We start from the raw sequence: 18067 nt of genomic DNA, 5'->3' as shown, positions 1-18067 counted from the left end.
TGGGCCCATAACCCACAGGTTCTAGAATGATACCCCCAGTTTCTCTCGAGATGAGGACATCTCAATCTCTCTAAGGGGAGGATGATGTAATACTTCCATGCAATTAAAAGTTAGTTGGTTAGTTTAAAAGTTAGTTGGTCAATTAATCAATTAGTAAGATTAATAATTAAAAACTAACTAAAGTAAAAACTAACAAACATTAATAATTCATTATTTTATTTAATTAAAATATATATATTTAAGAAAAGATTCATAATCTGATATTTTTCTTGGATTGACAAGGACCATAGCCATCCTTCACGAAAGTTACAACATGAACGATAGTTATGAGCCATATTAATCACTAGTGTGACATGCACAGTTCCGAACATCCATTTCCGTCCGTGAAAGATTTCCTGATTTTGAGGAGTTGATTGCTCTTCTAATTTCTGAGGAGCAGAGAAATGGTGGTGCATCTTCTTCAGGAGGAACTTCAAAAGAAACTGTCTTCCATTCAAATGCTGGAAGAGGTAGAGGCAGAGGTAGAGGAGGCCGATCTGGAGGCCGTGGTAGAAATCAGAATATGCAGCAAACTCAAGAAAACCAGTCCTATGGAGGAGGACGTGGTAACTCTAGAGGTAGGGGGAGCCAAAGAGGTCGTGGTGGATGGCAAAGAGGCCAAAATGCAAATAACAATGTTGAATGCTACTACTGTGGTAAAATGGATCACATAGCTAAAGACTGCTATAAAAAGCAGAATGACATCATGAATGGAAAATTGCAACAAGGGAATTATGCATCTTCTATAGACAGGGTGATGACAGAAATGAGCATTTGTTTATGGTGCAGCACACGAACAATTCTGTGACAAGTGCAGAAGAAAGCAACGAAGTGTGGTATGTTGACTCAGGTGCGTCAAACCACATGACAGGTCATGCACAATGGATGCAGGATGCAAGGAAAATGGAAAAACCAGGATTTGTGGAGACTCGTGATGATACTTCACATCCTATTGTGTAGATTGGAAAAATTCCTTTGTCTATGCAGGATGGGAAAAAGAAATACCTATCGGATGTATTTCATGTCATGAATATCACCAAGAACCTGGTTTCTGTTGGTCAAATGGTTGAGCAGGGCTTGCAGGTCAGATTTAATCCTCATGGATGCTTTATTGAGGATATGAAAAATAAAGGTCGCTTGATAAAAAAAGGAAAGAAGAAGGGCAGAATGTTTACATTGGATGCAGACATGCCTGAATTGAGTGTAGCAATGTTTGCACATGGGATCGGTGTAGTTGCAGATATTGATATCTGGCATAAACGCATTGGTCATGTTAATGTACAGCGACTTAAATCAATGCAAGCCCAAAATATTGTTACAGGATTGCCTAAATTCAAGGTTGCAGAAATGCATAAGGTATGTGAAGCCTGTCAATTTGGAAAACAGGCAAGGAAACCATTTCCTAGACATGTTCAAGAGAGTAAGAAGCCATTGGAATTAATCCACTCTGATGTATGGACTACTAAAGCTGCATGTATTGGAGGCTGTCATTATTTTGTCACTTTTATTGATGACTATAGCAGAAAAGTTTGGGTGTATTTTATGAAAAAGAAAAGTGAAGTTTTTGGGCATTTCAAAACTCTTAAAGCTATGGTTGAAAAAGAAACAGGCCTGCAAATAAAATGCCTAAGGTCAGATGGAGGGGGAGAGTACCTCTCAAATGAGTTTGCAAGGTTCTTGCAGGAGCATGGCATAAAGAAGCAATATTCATGTAGTCATACCCCACAGCAAAATGGAATTGCAGAAATAAAAAATAGGCATATTTGAGAGGTATCTCGTGCCATGCTCAATGAAAAAGACCTGCCAGATTTTTACTGGGCTGAGGCAATTGCTACAGCAGTCTACATAATGAACAGGACTCCCACTGCAGCAGTACATGGCATGACTCCAGAGAAGAGGTATACTGGTAGGAAACCAGATATTTCTCATTTGAAAATTTTTAGTTGCATTGCCTATTTCATGTGCCAGATGAGTTGAGATCCAAGTTGGATCCAAAAGCTGAGAAGTGCATCTTTATTGGTTACTCTCTGCAGAGCAGAAAGGGTATAGATGCTATAACCCTTCTACTCATAAGTTTACAGTGAGCAAAGATGTTGTTTTTGATGAGATGAGTAGCTGGTATAAACCAGTAAATGTGATTGATAATGTAGATGCACAAAATGGTAATGCTGCATAGAATTCACAGCAGCAGTCACAAGATATTAGTGGACCTAGAGTGTCCTCTAGCAGTGGTTCACATTCTTCGCCATGGATATGCAAATTGAGATCAGGAGAATCTTCTCAAAGCAATGTAGATAGTGGTATGCAGGTATCACAAAAAGGAAAAGAGAAGGTAGATCAGCCCATGTTTGATGTGAATGCAGGTCACTCTTATGTGGATGGTGAATCCAGTGGCTCAGAACAGAGCATTGATGATGAGTTGGGTATTCCTTCTGTTGTTACACCTAGAGTAAGGAAGACTAGGGATGTTTTGAGAGCATCTGGAAGTGAGCCTACTTTGCGTAGGTCTACCAGAGCTAGGTATCCTATGGATAGGCTGAAATATGATGGATTTACAGCCATTCACTATGCCTATATAGTCAAAGTGATACAGGAACCAGAACCCACTTCTTTTGAGCAAGCCATGGGAAAAGAAAAATGGAAGAAAGCCATGGATGAAGAAATGGATGCTTTGGAAGCAAATGCTACATGGGAATTGGTACCTTTGCCTAAAGATAAGAATGCAATTGGTTGTAAGTGGGTTTATAAGGTGAAGCACAATGCAGATGGTTCTGTGAACAGATACAAGGCAAGATTAGTAGTCAAGGGGTATGCACAAACATATGGCATTGATTATGAAAAAACATTCAGTCCGGTTGCAAGGATGGCAACCGTAAGAGCAGTCATTTCTATGGCTGCATCAAAGGGATGGTCTTTACATCAGATGGATGTAAAGAATGCCTTCTTGCATGGTGATTTGCAAGAAGAGATCTATATGGAGTAGCCACCAGGTTATGTGTATGCTGTTCATCATGAGTTTGTTTGCAGGTTGAAGAAAGCCTTGTATGGCTTGAAGCAAGCACCTAGAGCATGGTCTGACAAGATAGGATAGTATCTTGTCACTATTGGCTTTTAGATTTCCTAGGTAGATTTCTCACTTTATGTGAGAAAAACAGAGAAAGGTATTATACTGCTTGTCATTTATGTTGATGATTTGATTATCACAGGTGATAGTGATGAAGATATCCTTCATGTAAAAATGCTATTGAAGCAGAAGTTTGAGATGAAGGATTTGGGAGAGCTACGTTATTTCTTGGGCATTGAGGTGATTAGATCACCAAGTGGGATATGGCTCTTGCAGAGGCAGTATGGATTGGACATGCTGTCCAAATATGGGATGACAAGCTGTAAGCCTATTTCAGTTCCTTTGGAGCAGAATGTGAAGTTGAGCGTAGATGCAGGTGAGCTTCTCGAAGACCCTACTATGTACAGACGCATAGTAGGAAGTTTGATTTATATGGCTATTATCAGGCCAGATTTGAGCTATGCTGTTGGATTGGTAAGTCAGTTTATGCAGGCTCCAAGGAAACCACATTTAAATGCGGCTAGACGCATACTCAAGTATGTGAAGTCCACATTGCAGTATGGACTATTTTATGAGACTGGGGTTCAGATACAGTTGCATGGATGCACTAATGCTGATTGGGCTGGTAGTATTTTTGATAGACGATCTACCAGTGGATATGTGTTCTCTTTTGGGAGTGTTGCAATCACTTGGAGCAGCAAGAAACAACGTACAGTTGCCTTGTCGAGCACAGAGGCTGAGTACAGGGGTGTAGCAATGGCTGCATGTGAGGTAGCTTGGTTGCATAAGCTACTTTATGATATGCATCAGTCTACAGATGGGCAAGTTGTCATTTATTGTGACAACATGAGTAGTATACACTTGGCAAATAACCCAGTCTATCATGCTAGAACAAAGCACATTGAGGTGCATTATCACTATGTGTGAGAGAGAGGCTTACTAGGTCTTATTGATCTAGTTTATGTCGGCACAGAGGATCAGGTAGCTGACATATTTACGAAGGCATTGGGCGCAGAGAAGCTACGCAAGTTCAGAGACCTGCTTGGTGTGCAGGAATTGGGATTGAGCTCGAGGGGGAGTGTTGAGATATCGAGCTCCACTCATGATATGCCAGGGTGATCGTTGTGCATTTATGTCACTGACTTGTTAGCTGCAGATGCAGTTGGTACACTGCCCATGAATAATAGCTAGATGACAGCTATCCTCATCTACTCTAGTTTGTGGGTCAGTTAGTATGCCACCTTAGTTAGTTGAGTTTGGTTTGAGACCCATATATAGGGTTCTTCTATTTCTATGTACGCGAGTTCTTTTGGCTTACACAACTAAGAAGAGGAAAACTGTTTTCAGCCTCCACCTGTGTGTGTATTCCCCCATTGTGCAAGCAAGAAAGCTACAAGTGAGACTCATTCCTTCTCTCCCACAATCTCGACAGTCATCATGACCATGATCAAGGTACTCATTATCAAATGTGTTCAATGGCTGTTGTAAACCTTGATTAAGTGTAAACTGATACTCAAGAATATCATCATGAGGTTTCTCCAAGAGTCTAAAACCTTCAGCATAACCATCTACATCTGTGAGTGCCTCATGTGATTTATCAGCTAAGATGTCACCAGCTTGTACATCTTGCTCTTCATTGTTCCCTTCTTGTACATCTTCTTGGTCTTCTTGCTCATCTTCTTATTGATCATGTTGCTCATTATTCCAGTCTTGTTGTTCAACTTGCTCATTGCTCTCTTCTTCATGATCAACACTTGGAAAAGAACTCATCATTACATTTGGGTAATCACGAGGTATAGGATACCATGATAGTTATGGACTTGCTGCTAGAAGAGTACTGATAAGCATGACCATTATTGTCATGTCCATAAGAATCGGTCTGCTCAATTAAGAAAGGTTCCCATGTATAATCATGACTATGTTGCTGAAAAGGTGGATGCTCATAAGCATAAGCATGTTGCCCATAATAGCCATTTTGTTGCCAAGGTTCAATGGAATGATACTCTGCATTATGACATGGTACATCATGTTTATAAGCATTAACATGCTATCTAGATGTACTTGCATAATATTGCTCATGTTCATTTGCATGTTGTTGCTGTTCATATTCATAAGATGCATACAGATCATAGTGTGTACCATCAGCATTTACATGTTGGCCATAAGCATAAGCATTTGATTCCAGACTTGCATGTTTTTCTCTGTCCGCCTTCGTAAGAGCAATATACTGATCAATTAAAGCTCCAAGTTTGTCAATATTAGCCCGTGTTTGAAACCAACCTTGTTCACTAGAGCTAGAGATATTGATCTTAGCTACCATTGTAGTCAAGTTGCTTTCAAAATCTTCTTATTTGATGAGCATCAGCAAGGCTGCATAACTTCTCTATTTATGTTCCTGTCTTCCACAAGGTAAATTGCGTCAATAAGCTATGTCAACTGCGAAGATCAGCATTGATGCCTCTAGTAGCAGTTGGTTCATCTCTTCCTTGGAATCACTTCCAGGACACAGCTGTCTCAAGCAGCTTGGCATTCAGGTTTACACCCTTTATCACTAGAGTCATTTCCAGGCTCATCAATGTTTGGATAGGCATGGTCAGAGCTGCTGCAGACCGAGCTGCTAACTTGTCTACCCCCTTGTCGCTGTGAAGGGTGCAAGAATTTGTATGGAAGGAAAGAAGGTTTGGAAGAATGTGAAGATAGAGATTCTCAAGTTGAGAGAGTAGATGGACAGTTAGTAGTGGATGCGATGGAAATGAGAGATTTTGGGACTGAAGAGCAGCAAGATGATTTGACTCCGATCACTCCTTTCCAAAACTCGGGACCAAGCGAGGTATTAAAATTAGGGTTTTGACTTCAAATAATACTTTGGCCATTTATGCAAGCATTTTCAATTGAGAAATTATTGACAAAAGGAGCAACAAGGTTTGTGGAAATTTTTGAAATTTTTTTGGAAGTATTTCTAAAATTTTACCAATTTTTAATGAATTTTGCTCATTTTACATGTATGTTTGAAAGAATTTTGAAGTTTTGAATTTTTTGCAATTTATTTTCTTGAATTCCCACTTTAGAAAATAGTGCAAATGATTTCAGTGATGTTGGAATTTTTTTCAAAATTTTTCTATAATTTATTTGGATTTTAAATGAATTTTAATGAATTTTTTAAGTTTTTTGGTTTTTTATGTTTGTTTTTATGTGTTTTTCGGGTTTGTTGGGTTTTGAAATTAAAAGTCTGTGCCCGAGCTGCGTGTGAACAGTTGAGGATGACTGTGTGTGAACGACTGACTGCAACACACTACCGCATGGACAAGTCGGAGGTGCGTCCTCGCGCGTGAACGCCTGCTAGCAGCTCACGAATGGACAGGCACACGTCGAGGCCCACACGAATATATGCACACACAAGACCATCGGCAGCAAGGAGACATGCGTGTAGGGGGGGGTCGGAGAAGGTGGGTGTGTCTCGTGAGAAAGTGGGGGTCGATGAGTTTGCTGTGGGTGGGGGTGGTAGGAAAAGGGGCTATTAGGGGGATAAGTGGGTAGGGGTGGAAAAAGAGGCTTGGGTAGGGGTAACTGGGGTTAGATTTGGTGGGGGTGGGGTTAGGATAACTGGGGTTAAATTGGGGGTGGGTTAGGGGTAATTGTGGTTAGTTGGGGTGGGTTAGGGGTAACTGTGGTTAGATGGGGGTGGGTTAGGGGTAACTGTGGTTAGGGTTAAAAAAGGGGGGAGGGCATAATCTGGCGAGGGGGGGGGGGGGGGGGTTAAAAAGACAGGCGGGCAGGGGAAGGGCCCAAGGAGGTGGGCGGGTGGGGGTTGGGAGGCAGAAGGCGAGGCCACAGGAGGAGAGCGAGGAGGGTGGGCGAGGAGGCGTGGAGGAGGGAGGCGGCGGGTTGGAGTAGAGGATGAGGGAGTAGGAGACAGGAAGGCGGAGGACGAGGGAGGGAGTAGGAGGTAGGAAGGCGGAGGACGTCGGCACTGTGGGAGGTCGTGGAGACGAGAGGAGAGGGAGGCAGCGGGTTGGAGTAGAGGACGAGGGAGGGAGTAGGAGGCAGGAAGGCGGAGGACGAGGAAGGGAGTAGGAGGTGTGGGAGGCGGAGGACATCGGCGCTGCGGAAGGTCGTGGAGGAGGGAGGCGAGGGAGGGCCCGTGGAGAAGGAGGCACACGGAGGGAGAAACAGACAAGTACATTTTGTGTTTGTTTGTTTGTTTTTTCTTGTTTTTCGTTGTTTTTTCTTCTTTTGTTATTTTTCTTTTTGTTTGTTTTGTCTTTGTGTTTGCTTTTTTGTTTTTGGTAGTTTTTTTTTTGAAATGTTTTGTTTTTAAATGTTTTTGTTGTTCTTTTTTCTGTGTTTTCTTTTTCTTTTGTTTGTGGTTTTTTTTTTGGTTTTTTGTTTGTTTTTTTAATTTTTTTTAAAATTAGGATTGTGTTTTTTGTTTTTTTTTTTTAAATTAGGATTGTGTTTTTTTTGTTAATGGTTTATGTATTAGTATTAGTAGTATTACTATTGTATTTTATTATGATTATTAGTATGATGCTTTTTTTTTGTGGGTTTTAGTTTGGTGTTAAATTTAGGTGTTGTGTGTGGTTTTTCAGGAAAAAGGAAGCGCACCCCCGTCCCGCGCACATGCACAGGGCGGGAGTAAAAAAATTTGCATCAGCGGGATTAGACGGGGCGGGGACGACGACACGTGAGGCAAAGAGGCCACGAGGACGTCCCGAGGCATGTAAAACCAAAAACAGGCGTGTTCACGCGCGACACGAGAAACACGGCCACACGCAAAAGGAAGAAAATTTAATAAAGCCCAAATCGCACGTCGAATCGAAAAATCGTAAAAAGGATAAATGTGCCGAGAGACGAGGAAAAAATGATGAAAAAATGTAATACTAGTTCTGGGGAAAAATCAGGGTGTTCACATAGGAAAAACGCAAGAAACAAACCCGAAAACACATACGTGTATTAATATCGAAAAATCCGTGCATCGGGATGAAGTGCAGAAAGAAGGAAAAATGTGCAAAATAAAGTGTCTAACACCCCTACCATGGCAAAACACAGTTTCGATCGAGATAGGATGCATTCACATGGAAAAGACCTAAAAACGGACTTGAAAATGAACGCGTAAATTAATACAGGAAGAACCAATTGCCAGAATAAAGTGTGATAAATAGGAAAAATGTTTGAGAGAAAGGGATTCACAGGACTGGTGTATCAAAACTCAATTTGGGGGAAATTGGGAGGGGTTCATATGGGAAAAACACAAAAAACACACCTGAAAACACTCAAAAAATTTAATAACTTAAAATCTAGCAGTCAGAAGAGGGGAAAGGAAAAAGGAAAATGTTGGGGAAAGGTGGGTCGGACATGGTTGTAAAATTAAACTGGAATTCCGGTGAAAATAGGGCATGTGCACATGGAAAAATGTGAAAAATAGGCATGAAAAGGTCTTGAAAACCTGCAAAATTTAATAGCGGACCAACCATGCATCGGAAGGATAGGGTGTAAAAAGGAAAAATGCTAGAGGGATTGGGTAGGGCAGGGTTGGTATATCAGATTAGTGTTCCAAAGTAATAAAGATGCGCTCACATGGAAAACCGTCCAATTTACAGGAATTGCTTCAAAAATTAATAACTTGAGAACCGTCTGTCAGAACAGGGGTTGGTAAAAAGGAAAAATGGGCAGTTCAAAGGGACAAACATGGTTGTAAGGTTGGATGTTAGTCTCACTGAACGTAGGGTGCATTCACATGGAAATATCACAAAACAAAGAATAAGAGCAAATAGTTAAGGAACAACTCCGAGGATAGAGTGAAATAAAACGAAGGAGTGGGGAAGCGACCCCATCATGGTAAAATGAAGTCATGGCATAGATGCATGATCATAGCAGGGTATATGCATGGGGGTATGCAACACAGACGCGTAGGGATGCATCCCCACACTTAAAACCTTAGCAGGAAGGGTAATCCAAACATCAATGACCTAGTACCACACATCAGACCAACCACGAACATCCCCACACTTAAGACATGACCGTCACTAAGAAACAGAAGGTGTAGGGTTAGAAAAACTTGGCCCATATTACCGAGGAGTAATGTCGACTATCGAGGTTGCGTCTTGTATCGTTGTCGGCTGTAGGAGGTACCAAGATGTCTTCACAGCACACGTCCTTCGTGGTAGGGACCATGCGGCAGCACCCAGGGAGGTAGCTGGTTGAAGGAATCGCAGGAAATTCGTCGATGACGAGGGATATTGCACTCAACTCAGGATCACTTAAATGGAATGAAAGAGCAGTCACTCACCCCATTACTAACATCATGCGAGTGATATAATGATGAAACCCAGAGCTCACACCCGGTTTAGGAATCGACAAGGGGTTGGTGTAGGGGGAGTATGCCAAGGTGCACAATTGATGGTGCATTAGAACATCCAACTCGTCTAGCATAAGTGCAAGCAGGAAGGCCAGGGAGACTTGCAGTGTCGTGTACAGAACAGAGTGATGTGTCATGTGCTGATGGCAGAGACCCATTCTGTGGATGCATAGGAAAATAGAAACGTATCTGACTCCAATGGTCGTAACCTCTCTCAATCCGCACCTCTCGATAATTGATTGAAGAAACACCCTTGAAGAAACACCAGTCACACTCAACCCGCCCTTTGTCTCACTCTCTGTTGAAAGATACAGAGGGCAGCCCATTCTTGAAACCCATTGATGTAATCCTCACTGTCACTTGTGTAGAGCTTGTATGCCTTGTGCATAATTGATGGTGCAACTGTGCATCCTACCTTGTGGTGCCGGCATACAGTGCAAGAAGGAAGGCCAGGGAGCCTTATGGTGCATTGCACAAGAACAAATCGTGCATTGTGCATTGAGAGGCCCATCCTTTGCGTACAACACTCTGTTCACACATCTCACCTCTCATTTGATTTGAAGGGAAAAACTGGTCACTCATACCACCCTCTATCTCACTCTCTGATAGATATAGAGGGCAGCCCATACTCACGTCCCCATCCTGTTAGGATGAAAGCTCACATCACTCAAGGGGTTGGTGATGAAGATCATGCCGGCTATTGTTGTCATCAGGATATTAAAGATGAGGCATACCCAGGGAGGTAGCCAACAAGTCTGGTACTTCAATGATTTGTAAGAAAGGTCGTCTGTTAAGAAGGACAAGACTGGCCTGAAGTGCCTTGAGTAGGAGAAGATTTTCTGAGTTAAAGGCATGAGCTATCTCCTCTTCTTTGGCTAGATCCAGTGCCTCCAAGCAAACAGTGTGCTGTTGGCTATGGCTACCATAAAATGTCAAGTGAAGATAAAGGTGAAAATGAGGTCATAAGCTAGCATTGAGTTGGACTGTTGTTGAGAAGTACAACCACAATGGGCAAAACCCATTCACTGTTAGCCATGGGATAAATGAACTCGGCTTCAAGAAGTTTCAATAATTCAGCCTTCACCAGAGTAGAATAATTAGGATTCATACGCCTTTGTCTTTGCCTTACAAGTTTGGCATTAGGCTCTAGGTCAATGTGATGTTGGCATATTGTGGGATCAATCCCCTTTAGATCTTTATATGACCAAGCAAACACGTCTAAGTTCTCCTTTAATAAGTCTTGCAGAACCACTAGTTCTTTTGAAAGATTGAGACCCACTTTCAAGTGACATTCAGTACCATCAGTATCCAGGAACATTACTTGTCTTTCACCTTCCACTTCGCAGATAAATGTCCCATAGATTGCTTCTAGATAGAGGTCTGACTCTTTCAAGGAAGTAGTGTCCTCATCTGATGTTCCATTAGAACCAGTGTCCTCCTTTTAAATAGACGACTCATTTGTCTCTTGAGGTTGTTGGAAGGGTATGAGAGCTTTGTTTGCTTCTGTGTGAGTGGTAATTTCTTCTGGACTTAGGGATTCATCTTCAGAGGATGCGTCCAGGAATATCACATAGCACAGACCTTCTAGAGGCCGTGGCTCTGATAGCTCTAGCTTATGCTAACAGGGGGCATCATCATCATCTTTTCTCTGGACTGAATGGTCAGGGCGACAGGAGCCACTGGTGAACTTAATTTTTATGCCTTTAATCCATTGCTTATACAGATTTTGCATACTTTTTGGTCCATTGGCCAACCCAAATGGAACCATGGTCATTCCATCCAACACCCTGAGGTCTTCAGCCTCCGAGGTCTCTGTAGGGACATCAATAAGATCATCTGCTAATCAGAGGAAATTCTTCATCTGCACTTTCATATCCTGCTTTGTTTTCTTCCTCATCATTTTCATCCTCTTCCTTTGGAGGCTCTGTCTCTGCTTCTGTAGAGGCTCTGTAGGAGAAGAGCTGATCTTCTATCTCTACATCTGCTTCTACTTCTACTTCTGCTTCTGTCTCTGTTAATGTCTCTGTTACTGCTTCTGTTACTGCTTCTTCCAATGTGTGAAATTGGGTGGCATGAATCATCACCCGTTTGCACATAACCTGGATTTTGTAAGTCATGCATCTCTCCAAACCATTCAACATGACTGGTCATATGATTAGATGCACCTGAATCAACATACCATACATCATCATGTGTCCTCCTTCCTGTAACTGCATTCATCATATGCTGCATAACAAACATACGCTCATTTTTGTCTTCACTCTATTGTGAAGACAATGTATAGTTTCCTTGCTGCAATTTATCACTGCGAATATCATCCTTCTTAGCATAGCAATGGGCTACAATATGGCCTGCTTTGCCACAATAATGGCAAACAATAGCAGAATTTCCAGAACCTCTATTCTGCCATCCACCTCTTCCTCTAGAGCTCCCCCTGCCTCTAGAGTTTTCTTGGCCTCCTAAAACGTACATTTCACCAAATTGCTGATTGAATCGGTTTTGCTGGTTATCGCTAGCACGTCCCATACCACGGCCTCTCAAAGAGGATCTACCATGTCCCCTTCCTGAACTTGAGTAAAATGCTTGAACCTGTTCACCATTTTTTTCAGATGAGTCACTCTGCATATTGATCTCTTCAGTAATCATGAGAGAGATCAACTCATCAAAATCTGGAAATGGCTTCCGTACATATACTGAAGTAACAAATAATTTTCATGCCTTATCATTGTTAAGGCGACTCAAAGTGGATGAAACCAAATCATCATCATCAGGCATTTCATCAATCGCTGCTAAAGCATCTACAATGCTCCTCACTGACAGATAACTTTTTATGCCAAGAAGTGCTTAAAAATAGCCAAAAATTACGAATATCCGGGGAAAAATAGACTTCGTCGAAGGCGGCGGTGGCAATTAGTATGATTTTAAGCAGCAAGTCCCTAAAGCACTAATGCTAATTTTCATGGGAAATCAAATGATGGCGGATGGTCGAGCTGGAGTTTTCCTAGATGCAAAATGACGTCAAGAATCCAACGCAAGTCTTAGATCTCCATTCCGAGGTCATTTGATCCCCCACTTAATCCCCGCAAGGTTCGGGGTTATGAAGTAGCTACTGGATCTGGAAGCCGGGAAGAGCCTGATGGGGCCTAGCTTTGTAGATTTTGATGCCACGGAACCACCCATCTAGATGGATCTCGAATTCGATGTCATTTGCCCCTCCAAAAGCGAAAAAGCCACTTGCGGGAAGTGTGAATGCAAAAGGCATGAACTAGATAACTTGATTAGAGGCTTAAAAGCTCTTAAAAAAGAGCTTAGCAATCAAATAGCCATGAAATGAAATGATGGGGGGTGGGGGGGGGGGGAGGGAAACGTCAATTTTTTGCGTCCCATTTTTCCCCCAAATCTCATGATTTTCTGATCGGTGGAGGTAAAGGGAATCCTCCTTGCCCTGAGATGCTTCTATCCTTCACCCTCCATCGCCACAAATGGATCAAGAAATGATGCACTGAGCAAAGAGATAAAAAACCGGTCTTTCTCTCTCCTCCCTCTCTCTCCTGCATAGAGGCAATTCATGTGCAAGAAAACAAGAAGAAGAGAGGCTAAAAATGCTTGTTCGATTGTGATCGGATTGCTTCAAGATGAAGAGGAGGCTGAGAAAAGAGGTTCAGCACTGAAGAATGGTTGCTGGTCAGTTTGTGGGCTGCCTAGAATAATTATTAAAAAACCTGCAACATGCAAGACACGCGGTATGCTTCAATTTTACAAAGAAATTTGATTGTTTTTATTGTTTCATGGTCCAAATGTTGTTCATATGCGATGAAATTTTGTTTGAACCTTGTTTGCATCATGTTTGAGAGTTGTAACTACAGAAATATAGAACCCATAATGATTTAGAGCTGTTATTAATTCTTTAAAACCCGTAAAATGTCATTTTTAATGGAAATTAATGGTTTTTTCGATTTTGAGTTAGGGAAAAGGAATGGAAATGGAATAAACTCAGAGAAAATATTAATTTTCAGTCAAAATAATAAGCCAATACAAATAAATCAGAAAATACCTATTTTTTATAAATAATAAATAGGAAAAAATAGCAAAAATAGAAAAAAATTGGGTTTTCGTGCTTAAAAAATATGGAAAAATAAGATATATATGCATGAATGTTTGGCAAGGTTAAAGCATGAGGTCAAGTCTCAGTTTGGCCTCATCCTTTGTGTTATAGTACATGTTTATTGTTTTTTACATACAAAAATGATAGAAAACAATCATTTACACCTATGAGCTGCAGCAACCCTAAACGTTGAGGGGGGGAAGAAATTTGTGTGACAATCTAATTGATGAAAATATAAAAATTATGATTTCCCTCTTTGTGCATAGCATTTAGGGATCATTCCATAATTAAATATAGGCGACTAGTAGTACGGAAGTTCCAATGCTAGTCCCTAAAGCAGTGCAGCACATAACGCTTAGTAAAATTCATGAAAGGGTTGTTTTCTGCACCTCACATGATTGGTTTTTTAATCATAAAATGGTTGTGCACAATCATCATACACCTTGCATCAAGCATGCCACGTGGTATCTCCTGGAATGCATTGCAATTGATTGATGAGCTTTGACCAACACTGAGAGGACAGGAAACCCAAGTTGTAGGGTTAAACGGGTGCTTCCGTTGGGGAAAGTTTTGTGAGGCAAATCAAAATCTCCTGGAACGTTGAATTATGAAAGAGTGGAGTTTGTGCGTTATGTTATATATGTTGGAGCGATGCATCTTGGGGCTAATCCCCGAGGTGTAGGAGAGTCGCAATGGAGCCGCGACAATCAGCCGAGAGGTGTTTCCCTATGTGTGTATTATGAGGTATTATGCCTATATGTTATGGGATCTCCCTCTGAGGAAAAGGGAAGGTGAACGTTGGACTACATATTGGATACAACCGCAAAATCATCATAAGAATTTAGTGAAAAGTGAGTTTTAGATGCTCCTGGCCTGCGAGGCTGTGTGGTGGGGTTGTCTGTCGTATGCATGAGGTCCGGCTAGTGCCATAGCCAGTGCCGGCCCATTTTAGGTCCCATCAGTGGTACATTTGCCGGGAGCTGCCTATAAGTGGCGGTCTCTGAATCTAGGTTGTAAAGAAACCTAAGTTTATAATTTCCATTAGGAGTATGCTAAGCTAACCATAAAATGATGGGGTTTGGTCAAGGATGGAAAACCTTGGCTTTCCCTATACAAAACTTACTGATGGACTTAGTTAGTTATGTAGAACATGAGTCCTCTATAGAAGATAATTTAGGTGATGAGAAGAGTAACCAGTTAGTGGTTACCCCATCCTCTAATGCGATGGCATGGGCCGAGGTTTGCCTTGGTGTGGTCTCTACGCAAGAGAAATCATGTATAACTATCCATCAACCTAGAGGGCATGGAATAAGTATGTTGGAAGCTATGGCGGTCATGGCATCAACAAGTGATTATGCTAAAGCCGTAGTGCCATGGGAAAAACTCGACACACAGTGGAGTGGAGTTATGGTTGAAACATCCCATGTGGTGGGGCATCGTGCCAAAATTGTAAGTATCACAAGGATGTTAGAAGCCCTAGATGTAAAGGAAAAACCGTTGCTTAAAAGACACAGTTCCCAGGTCCTAAGCGCTAAGGATAAGTTTTCTTTTGATGAGGGGCAGAAGCTCCTAGATAAAGCCATCATGGAACTACCTAGGAAGGGGAAAGATATGGAAGATCCTCTAAGAAAGGATCGAAATGACATGCTAAGAGCTGTAGGTCTCCCTAGACCACTTTATGAGTTGGCAGAAAGGGACATTAAGGATAATATTAACCTCCCTACACTAGTAAAGATGGAAATGGAAGAGGTTAGAGACCCTAAGACACTAGGGTTAGGCCATGATTACGAGTATTTTAATGGCCCAGTGTGGATCCCGAAGGAAAGGACTAAATGCCCTCCTCCTTATAGAGATCTCCTAGTGTTTCATGGGCTGGTTAATGAGGATCCAATGGTGCATTTATAAGAATACGACCTAACTTGCCTTGCGAGTGGGTTCAATGATATTCATCAGATGCTCATATTCTCCAGTACCCTAAAGGGAGAGGCTAGAAAATGGTATTGGAGCCTCCCAAGGGGGTCTATTAAATCCTTTGAGGAGTTGAGTGATCGATTTTTAGATGAATATGAAAAGAAGGTGCCTATAACCCAAGTTTTAGGGTAGCTGATGCAGATTAGGCAAGATTCCTATCCTTCTATTAAAGAATACATTAGAGCCTTTGATGATATTTTGAGGCTTTGGCCAAGAAGAGCTACTGCATTGCCAGGTGATGTGCTATGTGAGCTCTTTTTGAGTGGCTTAGAGATTAATATGCAAATCCAAGTGGGACTGCAGAATCCTAAGTCATTAAGGGAAGCAAAGATGCATGCCCTTGATTATGAGGGTCTTATTCAGAGATGTTGGGAAAAAATTTGGAGTTTTCCTCACTCAGAACAAGTGCATCCTAGCTTCCAACCATTTCTACAAGGAGACATCTCACTTGTTGATACCAAGGCAGCCTATGAGAGGAACCTTGGTAGCCAAAATCTCCAAGTAGAAAATGGCAATAGTAGGGATAATATATCCCCTGGGGATAAAAAGATTCCAAGCCCAGTAAGTCCCATCAAGGCTTGCAACACTTCCATGAGAGGTAGTTGTGACAATGGAATTGATAGAACCATTAGGTCTACAAGCTTAGATGAGCGTTCTATGAGTGGTTCTAGTTGTGCTCCTAGTAAGGCTCTTGAGAGACCTTTCCAATTTATAGATGAATCATGCTTTCGAGTAGATGCTATTCCTTTTAGTAAAAGCATGGTTCATATGGCTAAGCAGTTGTTGTAGAGTGGACAAAGGCAAGTAAAGACATCTCGTGTAGAGAAGATGCGGTATGCCAAAGGTCCACCTGTACTAAATAAAAGCCATAAGGTTGTGAGGCCATCTAGTAATGGTGATAAATCCACTGTGAGTCCATTGGACCAATGTGGGCAGATGAGGCAGTCTAAGAATATGAAAAGGAATATGAGATGGGTTTGGAGGCCCAAAACCCCTAAAAATACTATTGGTGTGTCAGATGAAGGGCCAGGAATTGCATGTGGACATGCTTTGATGGATTCCCAAGAGGATGCAACTAAAGGCCATAATGCGACATCTGACAATAGGGACCACCGCCCTGAGATGCATCTATGTGATGGGTCTAGGCTTGAAGTTCTGTCTAGTTTTGATCGTATCATTAACATATGGAATGGTCCAATTAGAGAAGAGTTGAATGATCATAAATCCATGATTCTCCCTATAGGAGGAGTTACTGGAAAGTTGGGACAAGCGATCCGTTTGAATGACGACCAAGGGGATGAGATATATCAACCTAATGATGTCATTCATTCAGCTCATAGTACCCAAGAAGAGATGGCCATTATTACTGAGATATCAGTAGAAAGGCTTGGACTAGTGGATCTACAAAGAGTGTAGATCAAGCTTTTAGCTGACTCACATGAGGAGCATGAGGCTAGTCCTCCTATTTTATGCTATCCTTGGTATCCTGATTAGTTTGATAGGATGTGTTGTATATGCCAAGGAGATTATATATTGCATGGATTAGAATGAACTATCCATTTTAGGCCAAAAGGGCCAGTTGCTTTAAGTAGTTAATATCTAATTTCTTTAGGCCAAGAGGGCCAGTTGTTTTCAGGTTTTAATAATCTATCTCTTTAGGCCAAGAGGGCTAGTTAGTTTGCAGTAAATTGTGCTATTTCTTTATGCCAAGAGGGCCCTATCTCTATTTGGTGCAAGTACATTTAATGCTTTGTTGTTTTAGTGATTGCGCCATACAGGTTGACAAAGTCGCTGGAGGGAGCCTTTGCTGCGAAGAAGCTTCTTGTGGCCATTCTAGGTGGTTTTGTCCCCTTTTCAAGTTTTTTCCCTTAAGCAATTAATGATATATGTGCAGGTGAGGGTTACTTTCTTTTGTTTGTTGGGGACCGGCAAAACCAAGGCATGAAGTCCCAGGTTTAGGCTTTGTATGTCTGGGGGAGGTCTGAGTAGTCATTGCCTCCTACAAGGCATTGTCAGGCATTGAAACACCTGTTTTAGATGGGAGTTCTAGTGACCCTGTTCTGCTGCTGACCTGCTAGGCGGCCATTCTAGGAGTTCCTGCTAGTTGTGAGGCAGTTAGAGAAGCCTACTAAAATAATGATGGAAAGAGACAAAACCTTAAAGATCTGAAAGAAAATATATGAATATACGGAGGTGTGTAAAAAGGGGTTTAACCCCTATAAAAATAGAAAAGGAAATAAAGAAAAATCCTTGAGCTATTGTTTATCGCCTTGCGAGGGCTTGGTAGGTTCCTGGGGATGAGACAAGATCCGGGGCCAATACCTTGCCTTCCTTGGGGTGGCGTCTAGCTGAGAAAAATAAAAAATAAAAGAAGGTAGGAGCAAAAATAAAAGTGAGCATTAGAAAAGGATTAAGTGTTGCCTTGCGAGGACTTGGTAGGTTCTTGGGTAGTGAGACAGGACTTGAGGCTGATGCCCTGTTCTCCTTGGGTCACAATGCTCAGCTCCCTCCTTTTTACATGCCCGAGTAT

The sequence above is a fragment of the Lygodium microphyllum genome, chromosome 1, assembly GCF_053477565.2.
Source record: "Lygodium microphyllum isolate KBCC chromosome 1, Lygodium_microphyllum_v1.1.10, whole genome shotgun sequence".
Lineage (NCBI taxonomy): Eukaryota > Viridiplantae > Streptophyta > Polypodiopsida > Schizaeales > Lygodiaceae > Lygodium > Lygodium microphyllum.
Note: the sequence above shows the minus strand (reverse complement) of the source record.